The sequence below is a fragment of the Siphateles boraxobius genome, unplaced genomic scaffold, assembly GCF_051911475.1.
Source record: "Siphateles boraxobius isolate OS27281-9 unplaced genomic scaffold, OSU_SipBor_1 35, whole genome shotgun sequence".
Classification (NCBI taxonomy): Eukaryota; Metazoa; Chordata; class Actinopteri; order Cypriniformes; family Leuciscidae; genus Siphateles; species Siphateles boraxobius.
The window spans coordinates 7986777-7998739 of NW_027508975.1; positions in this window are offsets into that span (position 1 = coordinate 7986777).

Consider the following 11963-nt stretch of genomic DNA (forward strand, 5'->3'; position numbering starts at 1 on the left):
TACTCTGGTGAATACTCAATGAGCTGCTAAAGCCATTCTGTAGGCCCCGTACCTTTTCTCTGTAATTCCGCTGGAAAGACAGCTTCCATCTCTGGGGAAGGTCCCTCAAGTCTCACCAAAATTGGAAATGAAATTGCAGTGATTAACTTCGGTGCTCTCAGAGCTTTCAACCCTTTTTGAGCTCTGAGACTGCAGATTTTGCACATCCAGAGAAGGCCTGTGCCCAAGAGAAGTTGTTTCAGGAGGACAAAATACACACTTTTAGGGACACTTTATTAGAGAGCAGAACGTGAATGCGGTTGACCCTGAAATATACCAGCGGTACACTAATCACAGCATAAAAAGCTTCTTGATTTTTAGTGGCCTGTTGAAGGGTCCATAAGCTGTGATGTTTTTCTGTAGGTTAAAAGGTGCAATTGTTCGTATTTGTTACTGGAGTTGGGAAGGTTTCAGGGTTGTTGAAGAATTGCTTCTGCTTTGTGATTCATAAGTCCCAGTTTTCTGAATCCCATGCATATCAACTACTGTATGATTGATTCTCACCCCATTTACAGTAGGCTGTATAAATTGTGTACTGTAAATACATAATGTATAACTTCTATATGGAGGTGAACTCAATTCATACAGCATAAGAATTAGATTATGTTGCCCATAGATTTAAGAGAAATGTATTATTAATCCAGTGTACATCCACAGCACAGTCCTTTACACTAGCCAACTGAGGCAGACAGTTTATTAATTGTGGCATGGAAATGATCTTAAAATATAAAGAAGTCAGGTGGAATGGTGCATGGACTTTTTTGTGTATCTTGATATCAATAAACATATATTTCTTTTGACAATCGTGTCAAAACTGTGATGGACTAACCCTAAAATAATGACACTTCTTGACCTCGCTTAACTGTTTCATTTATCCTGCTTTGAGATTCTTTTCCAATTGTTCTCTAGATTATATACAGATTAAGGATTAAATTGTTGGAAAGACAAGAGGGTTACCTAAAACAAGGACAGAAGAATTTAGAAGAATTTCTAATTTAGAAGAATTCTTAGTTTCAGACCACTGCACATTTAAAGCCACAATTTCCGGGCAAAAAAACATCTTAGCATGTTAATAATCAAAGATTTTTGCAGGATTGCAACCTTTTAACTTTTTTGTACTTTTCCCTTAGAAGTCCTGCCTTGTGACGAATAACAATATATATATTTTTGTATATATATACAAAAATATTTTGTATATATATACAAAATATTTGTTGTATTTTTTTTGTATACAAAATACAAAATATTTGTATACATAATTATATGTATATATATATATATATATATATATATATATATATATATATATATATATATATAATAAATTATATCAAAATATAATATATTAAAACTTTAATTTATGTTTTTATATAAGCAAAAAAAATTATGTTAAAATTAATGTTACATTAATGTGATAAAAAATGCCATCAAAACAGAACTATTGTGAAATATATGAATTTTTCTATTTCATTATGTTTTTTATATTTAACATTATTTATTGTTTCTTTAATGGCAAAGCTCCATTTTCAGAGGCCATTGCTCTTCAGTGTTAATTAAATTACTATTTAATATGCTGGCTTGGTGCTCAAGAAACATTTTTTCTTCTTCTGTTTTTTCTTATTATTATTAGTTGAAAATGGCTCAGCTGTTTAATGAAGTGTGATTTCTATGATGAATAGAAAGTTCTATATTATCCTCTTTGGCTCATTTGTCAAGCAAAATAAAAGCTCTCAAATTTCTGGACCCACCTTCGTCTTGTCGAAGAGAGATTGACTACCTCCTGAGGCCTGCTTCCCTACTGACTGTACAGCAACAACCCCCAACAAACAACCTGATCAATATGGTTAAGTGTCTGTGGAGAGTTCCAGTACAGCCCAACTCCCTGTCACATCCATCACCTGCAAGGTTCTCCATCAGTAAGAGACTTACAGTCTTCCACTGCACTCAGACAGATGTTTGGCTGTCCTTAATGTGAGCAATATCCTGTCCAAACTCGAGACTTCAGGTTGAGGCTGATGAATCCGCAGACAACTCATTTTCCCAGCAACTCGTGCACAGAGGGAGCCAGAGGACGTTGCAAATGTGTCTCAGTGCTGTTTCAGCATACTGAGCCTTCGACCTGTATGTGTTTGAGCAAACAGATGCTCTGTTCATTAGTGAATGTGCTGAAGGCTCACCCTGTTTCGTGCTGCTTAAAATAGACGGGAACAATGCTCATTTCTTTGCTAACACTACAGTTTTTGCATTCTGCTGTTTATAGGCATATGCTGTTTATTGATGTATTGTCTCAGTTGTTCTGACCAGAGGCAGTGCCAGTGATGGTGTGTTTTTGTAGGCCAACCTAGAAGTTACCTCCTAAAAAAACAAATTGGATTTTCCATTGGCTTTTTGTGCTAAGTTTTAAGCTTTAAACTTCAAGAGGCCTGTGCTCTTTTACAAAGCCTTGGTTTTGTTTTAGGGGTCTACTAGAATAGACGTTCATGCTTGAATGTTCAAATGTATTGTTCCGACATATTTAACACTGTTGCAGCACCTCTCTTCCCAGTCTGTCAGTAGCGCTCTGGGGTGCGTTTCCCGAAAGCATCATTAGCCAACCATGGTCGCAAGTTCCATTGAACTCTAACACACCCCTGTTTAATTCCTGTCTATGTGAAGCCCTTCCTTGCAAAAAAGTAATGCATTACAATATTGCGTTACTCCCTTAAAAAGTAACAAATTGCATTACTTAAATATTTGTTTTATTTAACATATTTCATTATTTTAGGTTTGCGTATTATTTTGATTTTCAATTTAACTGATTTTATTCATTTTGGGGAATACTGAATCTTTGTTAATCTAAGTGAGATTAGTAAATGCACGCTCACATTTAGTCTAGAACGACAATAACCATCATGTTTACACACAAGGTCTCTGCACTTACTCACAATTTTTCTTAACATGAGGGCAGGAGAGCTGTCAGTCAATAAATGTGAAAAAGTTACTTGCGTTACTTATTTATAAAAGTAACTCAGATATTTTGCTGTAAATTTAAAGGTAATGCGTTACTTTACTCGTTACTTGAAAAAAGTAATCTGATTACATAACTCAAGTTACTTGTAATGAGTAACCCCCAACACTGGTTACGCCCCTTACCATAAGAACATTTCTTAGACATGGCGACAACACACTACTAACACTAACAGCCTGTTTGTTTTTTTATACACCTGAACCATCCCAGTAATCAGTATTTCCCAAGACTTTTCCAGCCAGCTGAATGATGACAGGTCTGAGTTGGTTTGTTGAGATTCAAATCCAGCCATAATGTGATCTGAAATACCCCACGGATATCAGAAGCTTCACATGACATGTGGAAGTGAGTTGTGTGGTCACTCATGGTGGCTGTCGGTTCTGGACGATTAACCCTGCATGCATCCAGGCCACGCCACATATATCTCCATCAGCCCTCCAGGTCATCCTCCTCGAGTCTCCCAGCTCAACCTACAAACTCCAAAACCCAGCGCAAATCACAGGCTCCATCTCCAGATCTGCGGTTCTCTCTTTGTATTCAGAATCAGTCAGATTGGGGGGCTGAGAAAAAAAAAACTGAAATCCCCTCAGGGCCACGGCCACACCAGCAAAGACACTTGATTCATATTGTATGAGCATGAAATTATTATAGTGTGGAATACTGTTCTATGCATTGCTTTCATTGTGCTTTGAGTATACGGACCCTATCTGCTAATCATATGTCAATTTTACAGAACACATGGCCTGATCTCACCTCAAAATGCTGAATAAATTGATGTTTCCAACTTTTTTTAATTTAAGTTACATCTGTGTCCTTCAACCAAAATACTTTGTTTACTTTACAGCTCTCAAATCGAGCAGATTTAGCGTCTGCCGTCACTGCAAACCAGGTGCTTTTGAAGCAAGCCAAGTGTGGCATCAACAAAGGCTGAAACACAAGGGGGAGTTGCGGTGCAGGAAGGCAGGTAAATAACTCTTAGGCCCCTGGTAAATTACTGCTTGTTTAGAACAGCTCAACATCAGGAGCAGACCGATAAAAAACATTACCTTTGTGTGGAAAAGCCAAAGAATCCCATTAGTATTTTTGTGTACTTGTATTGTACATAAAGTTTGGTTCTTGCACACATCAATTTGTGTATGTTTGCAAAGATTATGAAAAGGGACATTATTAACGTACTATCATCTAAAACTTAGTATTTGGTGTATGAGACGTAAAACTGTACAAATACTTTTACAAAATACATTCTACATTGTATTTCAAAACATTTACTTTCCCAGAAAAATAGGGTAGGGTGATTCGTCTGCTGCATGTTTCTATAGCTGCGTCCCAATTCAGAGGCTCCATCTTTCGAAGACTATGCCTTCAAAGTCTGTGAAGGTCGAACCCAACTTTTTTTTTAAATGTGATAGTCTAGCCTACGGGATTGTTCTTTTGTCGCCTAGCAACTTTAACAGCTGCAGATGGCAAGCCGCAGTAAGGTTTGTAGACTTTATTGAAAGTAATATTTAACTGTCTGAAAACAAAACTAGGCTCACAGCCTGTCTAAATATGTTGACCTTGGTCCATTTATGTACACATTGGCCCTGTCCCAAATGGAACACTAAGCCCTCGCGATCTTCCTATGAGTTCACACTTTTGTGACGTTATGCAGTTTGGCTGTTGGGTAGATGCCTGCTGTGAAAAGTTTGCATAGAGGGCGCTTATCGACCATAAAGGGAGCGTTGCGAGCACCCTTCTGAAACCTAAAATGACAAATAGGACACTCTACGGTCTTGTGGAATGCAAGTGCACATGAAGTGTACCATTTGGGACAGGGCCAATTAAGAGTCCAGTCCTGCTCATGGAAGGCCACTGTCCAACCCCAATTTAACACAATCCAGGACCACGTTTGGACAACCCTGGTATAAACTATCTATAAAGTCACATTTTGGTAAGATAAGTCAACATATGAACCGCTTTTAGTTTTTTTTTTGTTTTTTTGTACAACATTTGTATATCATTAACTCTTTCCCCACCAGCCTTTTTTTTTTTAAGTTGGCAGCCAGATTTTCTTTTAATAATTTTCACAAAAAGTTTCATGCCCCCCAGTAGCTATATTTTGTTGTAATATCTCAACATGCCATGTAGGCTATTATAATAAAGAACAGACTTTCTGCTTTTAAACAAACAAACAAACAAAAACTGTTATTCTAGCTTGATGTAGGCCTATTCTTTTTTTTATCAACACTAGAATGTGGGTTAAAGTTTCATTTAAAAAAAGCAGCATTTTGTGCGTTTTTGTCAAAGACTACGTATGGATCGGATACACAACGATCCACTAATTTTATCCTTTGCGGCTCAGGGAAGGAAGGGCGCATTTGTTCGAATTGGGACAGCCTTTGTCCCACCGCTGTGACGCATTCGCCTTCAAAGGATACAGCCTCTGAATTGGGATGCAGCTTATATTAGTTCTATGCATTAGTGCATTCTTTTCTCTCCTTGTTTTCATTATTTGCTGCTCCATGCCCAGTTGTGCAGCACATGAATGCAGTTGTTTCTCCAATAAACATGCATTACACACACAATAATGAAGCCTATACCACACATGCACCATGGATGTCCTTCCCTTTACACTGGAATGTTGCTCCAGGATCAGAGTTATAGAATGAGTTGAATCCAAGGAGAAGGAATGTTTGTTCCAGAAAGGGCATGTGACTTCAATGGCTGGAATAAAATTACATAGACAAGGTTAATGACAATTTGAAACACTTAGCAGTATGGATTGGTGATGGAGTCCTGATGGGTTTTATCTCTGAGGAGAGTGGAGCAGACCTAGACAGAAAGTGCATTAAGATCTCATTTTCTGTTTTTACATTAATAGAAATCCTAGAATACTTAATGGCATGCGTCATAGATGGAGTAATCAGAAAGGATTTAGTATTGACGAAAATAGATTTAATTTGGTTGATGATAAAGTTCACATATGATAATAATAATAAAATGTATATAAAAAGATAAAAAAGATAAAAAGTCTCTTACTGTATGCTCACCAAGGCTCCATTTAATTCATAAAAAATACAGTAAAACAGTAATATTGTGAAATATTACTACAATTTGAAAATTAATGTATTCATGTGACGCAAAGCTGAATTATTAGCATTGTCGCATTCCAGGCTTCATTGTCACATGATTCTTAATAATATGCTGATTTGCGCCTTAAGAAACATTATTATTATGTTATGTTAAAAACGGTTGCTCATTGAATAAAACTATTAATTTCTTTTAAAAAAATATCAGTAACACTTTATTTTACAGTGTCCTTGTTACATATGTTACTTGTAGTAAATTATGCATAATTACATGCAACTAACCCTCAACCAAACCCTAATCCTATCCTAACCCTATATTAAATACATGTTGTTAAGTAATATTCTCAGTACTTAAATATATAATTATGCTAATGACACCTACAGTGCTTAGCATAAGTGAATACACCCATGCTAAAGTTGACTAAAAAGTCATCTTTTGGAAATTGATCTTAATGCCTTAATTAAAAAAATGAGGAAAAATCCAACCTTTAAGGACACTAATTTTCTTTGTAAATGAATAATGTATTGTAAATAAACGAATGTTCTTCCTTAGAATACAGGGTGCATAAGTCAGTACACCCCTATGTTAAATTCCCATAGAGGCAGGCAGATTTTTATATAAAGGCCAGTTATTTCATGGATCCAGGATAATATGCATCCTGATAAAGTTCCCTTGGCCTTTGGGATTAAAATATCCCAACATCATCACATTCCCTTCACCATACCTAGAGATTGGCATGAGGCACTTTCCATAAGATCATCTCTCAATGCAAATCAAACCAGCTATTAGGCTAACTGAAATAAAACCATGCCAATCTTTTTTCAGATTGAGATTTTCCTCTTTTTTTAATTAAGGCATCAATATCAATTTCAAAAAGATTAATTTTTATTCCTCTTTTTAGTCAACTTTAGCATGGGTGTATTCACTTATGCTAAGCACTGTATATAAACAATAACCAAAATATCTTACTGACCCTAAACATCTAGACACTACTGTTATATTTTAACAATATTATTACAACATTATTTTCCGGTTTATCTCTGTAAAGCTGCTTTGAAACAATCTGTATTGTAAAAAGCGCTATATAAATAAAGGTGACTTGACTTGACTTATATGTAGTATATTAGCATATATACTACCGGCATTTTGTTAAATAAATAAATAAATAATTTACTATAAAAATAAGTAAACAAACAAACAATAAATAAATAAAGCTAAACTTGTGCCAGCAGCAACAGAAACTTGGTATTTTATTCATATTAAATGATCTGGCGCAGAAAAGCAATATCCAACAAAAGCAAACAACCTAATTGCAAAAGGACTAACCTGTAATATTTTACCTGAAACAAGATTTGCACTGTCCCGTCCACACAATCTTACTCACTTCTCTCCTGTTGCCCACACACATTTCAGCATTTGCCCGGTGTTGGCACATTCTTCCTTCTCTCAGCACGCCGCCCCATCATCCCATTAAGAGTCTGAAACACGCATCCAGTGACCAGGTCAATCGATAATGATGCAGACTTCTCTCATTAGGAGAAGAAGCCCAACTGCCAGGCAAACTGCCACTATCCTTCTCACCTCATCACAGAGACAGTAATACAAAATCACAAGCCCAAAAGCCTACAGTGATATAGAACAACTTGACAGATGGAATCTAGGATTCACATGGCTCAGATCTGTGAATCACTGAAGTTTGTGGTGGTTGGCACTCCGAGTTATTCAGATAAATTATGTAGCTATTTCAAATCAAGGATATTGAATGCACAATAAAGTATGTTTTAGCCCAAAATAAGCTAGCAATATAGCATTGCATACATAATAGAATGGATATTCAATGAATTCTCAATATGCATAATACAAACTTTAGGAAATGGCAGCCTTGATTCCAGTGACTCCCTGAATTTCTTAAAATAGAGACCCCACATCCCCACTTAAGGCTTGAATGAAGAAAGCCACAGAAGATTATTTTACATACAAGAGAACCGTGGCACAAGAGCAAGAGGACAGTGTTTGATCTGAGAGCATCGACCACTAAAGCAGACCACTAAACTTCACTATTTATATTGCTCATTCTTAAGAGTAGGGAAAAACTGCTGAATAACAGCTCAAATCATGAGGGATGTTAAAATAAAAGTTTGCTATTACCTTGCTAAGTCGCCAGACTTATTCTTAATTCTCAGTTCTGTAGAATTAAGGCCTGTTTACAACAATACCATTTTCTCGCAAAAAAATTCAGTTTGTTTGAAAGCGTACAAATTTACAAAAAAAAAATTTTTTTAAATCCATATGCTTAGTTTATGTTACAGTGCAAATTGTATTGGTTGGCCAGTCTTCGTATAGTGCAATGGAAACGAGATTAGAACACCTCCCGGGTGAAAAAAAAAAATCTCTGGCACATGCCAATGTTTGGGTCAGTCTGAACAGATGCATTAAACAACCATTCCTTCAAATAAAAATGTTTATTAATTATTGAATATTTGTCTTGATGTGAGAAGGCCTTTTACTGAAGGAGAGACCCAAGGCATGTCTAGAGACTAGAATATCATAGACCAGGGGTCGTCAACCTAAGGCACGGGGAGGGTTAATCGCTGACACGCAAGCAAACGCGAGAGAGGTGTATGTATTTCATTCAGATAAAGTAGCCTACCTCCCACCTGCATACAGATCTACATTTTGATTAAATAATTCCTCGTAGTAACAGCTTGTTTTATTAAGTTAGGAGTTATTAATACTATTAAAATGTGAGTAGTAAACTGCACAAGTCAATAGAAGCGTGCAGCTCTAACAAACCATTTGCGCGACCACTGCGCATCAGTGCAAACAAGTTATCCAACTGACTCGTTCCGCTGTAAATAGTTAATGCTATAAATTTCAACCAAGTGTATAGAGTCCTTATTAAACATTCACCATGTATTTAAATGACTGTGATGCATGTGGAAACTACCTGGTCACTTCATGTGTTTTCTCTGATTGGAAAGCTATCCAATCGGGAGACAAATGCCCTCCGACAGGACACTTTTTTTATATTCCAGATGAAACTGAACAAAATGCATCTGCTTGTTGAAGTCACAAATGTACATTTTACTCCTCCCAAAATGGTTAAAAAATACATGCGAGAGCGCGTCATAACGCCTCCCAGTTTACAGATATGACAGCGCTGCTGCAACACGCATCGCCTCAGATATGGCTTAGCATCTCTTCAGCAAGCCGACGTGCAAACTGCCGCAAATGAAACTGAAAGTTCAGCGTACATTCTGAAGCTCAACACACAGTTGTCTTCATTAAAAGTAGTGACACTAAATTATCATACCAGTGTTGATATACCACTCTTGAAATGAGCTAATTATAAATAAAATGCAGCTCATATCTTGTTCCCTTTCGAAGGGAACTCAACAATACGTCAACGACGCTATGGGGAACGCCTCAGGCGTGACAGGTGTCTGAAATCACTATCAAATCACGTCAATCATATTGACCGGCGACAGCCCGTGAATCATTAGCGTGAATGATTAACGTGCGACCTGGAAGTATAAAGGGGCGCCTTGCAAACATGACAAACCATCTCATCGTTTTCAGGGACTGTCTGTTTGAAAAGGCTACTCAATGAAACGGTAAGAAAATGAAATGTAGCCTACAGCACGCGAGTGTGTTTTTTCCTGCCTGGGAGAAGAGCGCGCACGAGAGGTTCTCGAGGGAATCTTCTGTGTGAACTGTGAGCGTTTTTCTCTTAAAACGCTCCGCTCTCGTCTGGCCCTCTTCTCGAGTGAAGGGGGTTCAACGTCTGGTCCGCGTGGTCCCGCTCGTGCCGAGGCAGAGCGGCGACTTGCATCATGGGCTTCCAGATAGAGCTCATCGATCATCTTGAGAGTCCTGTAAACCTCTCAAATGATTCGACGGCTGACGAGGGCGAACTGCAGGCACCAATGGTTTCCTGCAGTTGCTGCTCTTCAGGACGAGCAGGAGATGGCTGAGGTGAGGAGGTTTATAATCAGGTAGATCCTGAACCCTCTCAGCCACCCTGCCCCGTGTGTGCAGACCTGGTGGATGTTGTGGAGCGCGCCGCCAACAGGCTGTAGCTGCCATGGCGACGCGCTAGAGGAGAGACCGCTCGCGGTAGGCTTGGCGATCGGTTTCTCCCCTGCCATACACACCAGCTCAGGTGAGCCTTCCATTCCTTCCTGATCTTCACACGGAGATCGAGAGGGCATGGAAGAGCCCATGCTCTGCCCGTATTCACCGACATCAGCGGGTTAATTTCGCTGATGTTGAGGGGATCGCAGAGCATGGGTATGTGTCGATGCCGCCCATTTGACGAGTCGTTTGCGAACTATCTCGTGTCTGGGCAGGCGTCGACACTGAGAGCTCCAACCCTGCCATCCAAACCGCTAAAGTCAACAGCACGTTTGAATGGCAGAGCATACACGACAGCGGTTCAGGCTGGTGCTTCCCTGCACACTATGGCGGTGCTGCAGGCATATCAGGCCGACCTGCTGCAGGATCCTGCATACCGCTGAGATCCGGTTCCACACCCAGGCAGGCGGGAGGGCCTGGCCCTTCACGGTCCGAGGACCGTAGACAGGGCCAGAGAGCCAGTGTCGCCTCTCGTGCGCCCCCTCCGTGGAGGAACAGGGCGCAGAAGAGGCGTGACTCCCGCAAGAAGAGGGATCTGAGGGAGGTTATCCAGCACAAGCGCGCACAGTGTCGCTGATGGATAATCTCCCCGGAGGGCTTCATTAAAAAGAAATCCAGCCCTCTCCTCTCTTCTGACTCCCCAGACGTTCATTACATCAGGCCTGGGGCTGGGCCTATGATAAGAACGATGTTCCAATGGCCCGCCTAGGTTTGGCTAGTAGAAACGCCTCTTTCAGGCATGTAAAGTGGTGGACCCCAGGGTCATAAAGAACTATCTGGCGAGTCTTCACTCTGCACGCCGCAGGTGAGCTGACTGGTCTTTTAAGAGTAATTTTTTGTGAATTAAAATTCCGAGATGTATCTCTCTACAGACCTCGTTCCCTGTATAGAGCTATGGGGTCATGTCAAGGTAATAAGGTAAGAGAAGTTTCCTGGATCATTAGGGCCCTGAAGTTCCCCGTTAGGTGGCCAGAACGATAACTATGTTAGCCTTCGGGCTGTTAGCCACCTCAGGGTAGAGTAGTTGGTCTCTCTCTTAGAATTTTTTACTTAGAGTGTTGACTGATGCTAGAGCTTCAGATAGATCTTATGTCCGGCCCACGGGTCCGTTGACTTCTTCCTGAGTATTTCGCCCCTTGAGCTCTGTTTGGGTTTCATTAGGCTGAGCGATTCTGCAGCCCTTTGTATGGAATAATACAGACTATATTCTTTAGTAAGGCTGTGGCTCCTCCGAGCCCTCAGATTGATCTTTGCTTGCAGGCTGGCCCTCACCAGGGCCGCCTCTGTAGCTGGCCTAGGCTGTGCCAGGGATAATAGAGGCGCTCTGCTAAGAATTTTAGCATTTCTTCCTCTGACCCTTCACTGTGTGAATGTTGGTTTCTAGCATCCCTGTATAAACAGCCTCCTCCAGTGGGAGTCGTTAGGCCAAGGCCCGCCCCCTTCTCTGCATTCTGGGGTGCCTAGAGTAATGCAGCGTGGTGCTGAGGATGGTTTGTAAGGACATGGTAGGCCTCAAACAGGCCTCCGTGGTATATATGTCTTTATTGAGCAGGGTTAGGCCGTCTTTCGCTTCACGAAGAAGACTGGGTTTCCTGCCCGACTCTGCCATGCAGAACTGGCCTACGGATTTAGGCCGCCAGTTTAGGCTTCACTCACCTCGCTGAGCTACTGCTCGAGCGCTAGGTTGTAGGTGGTTGGCTTTCATTCAAGCCCC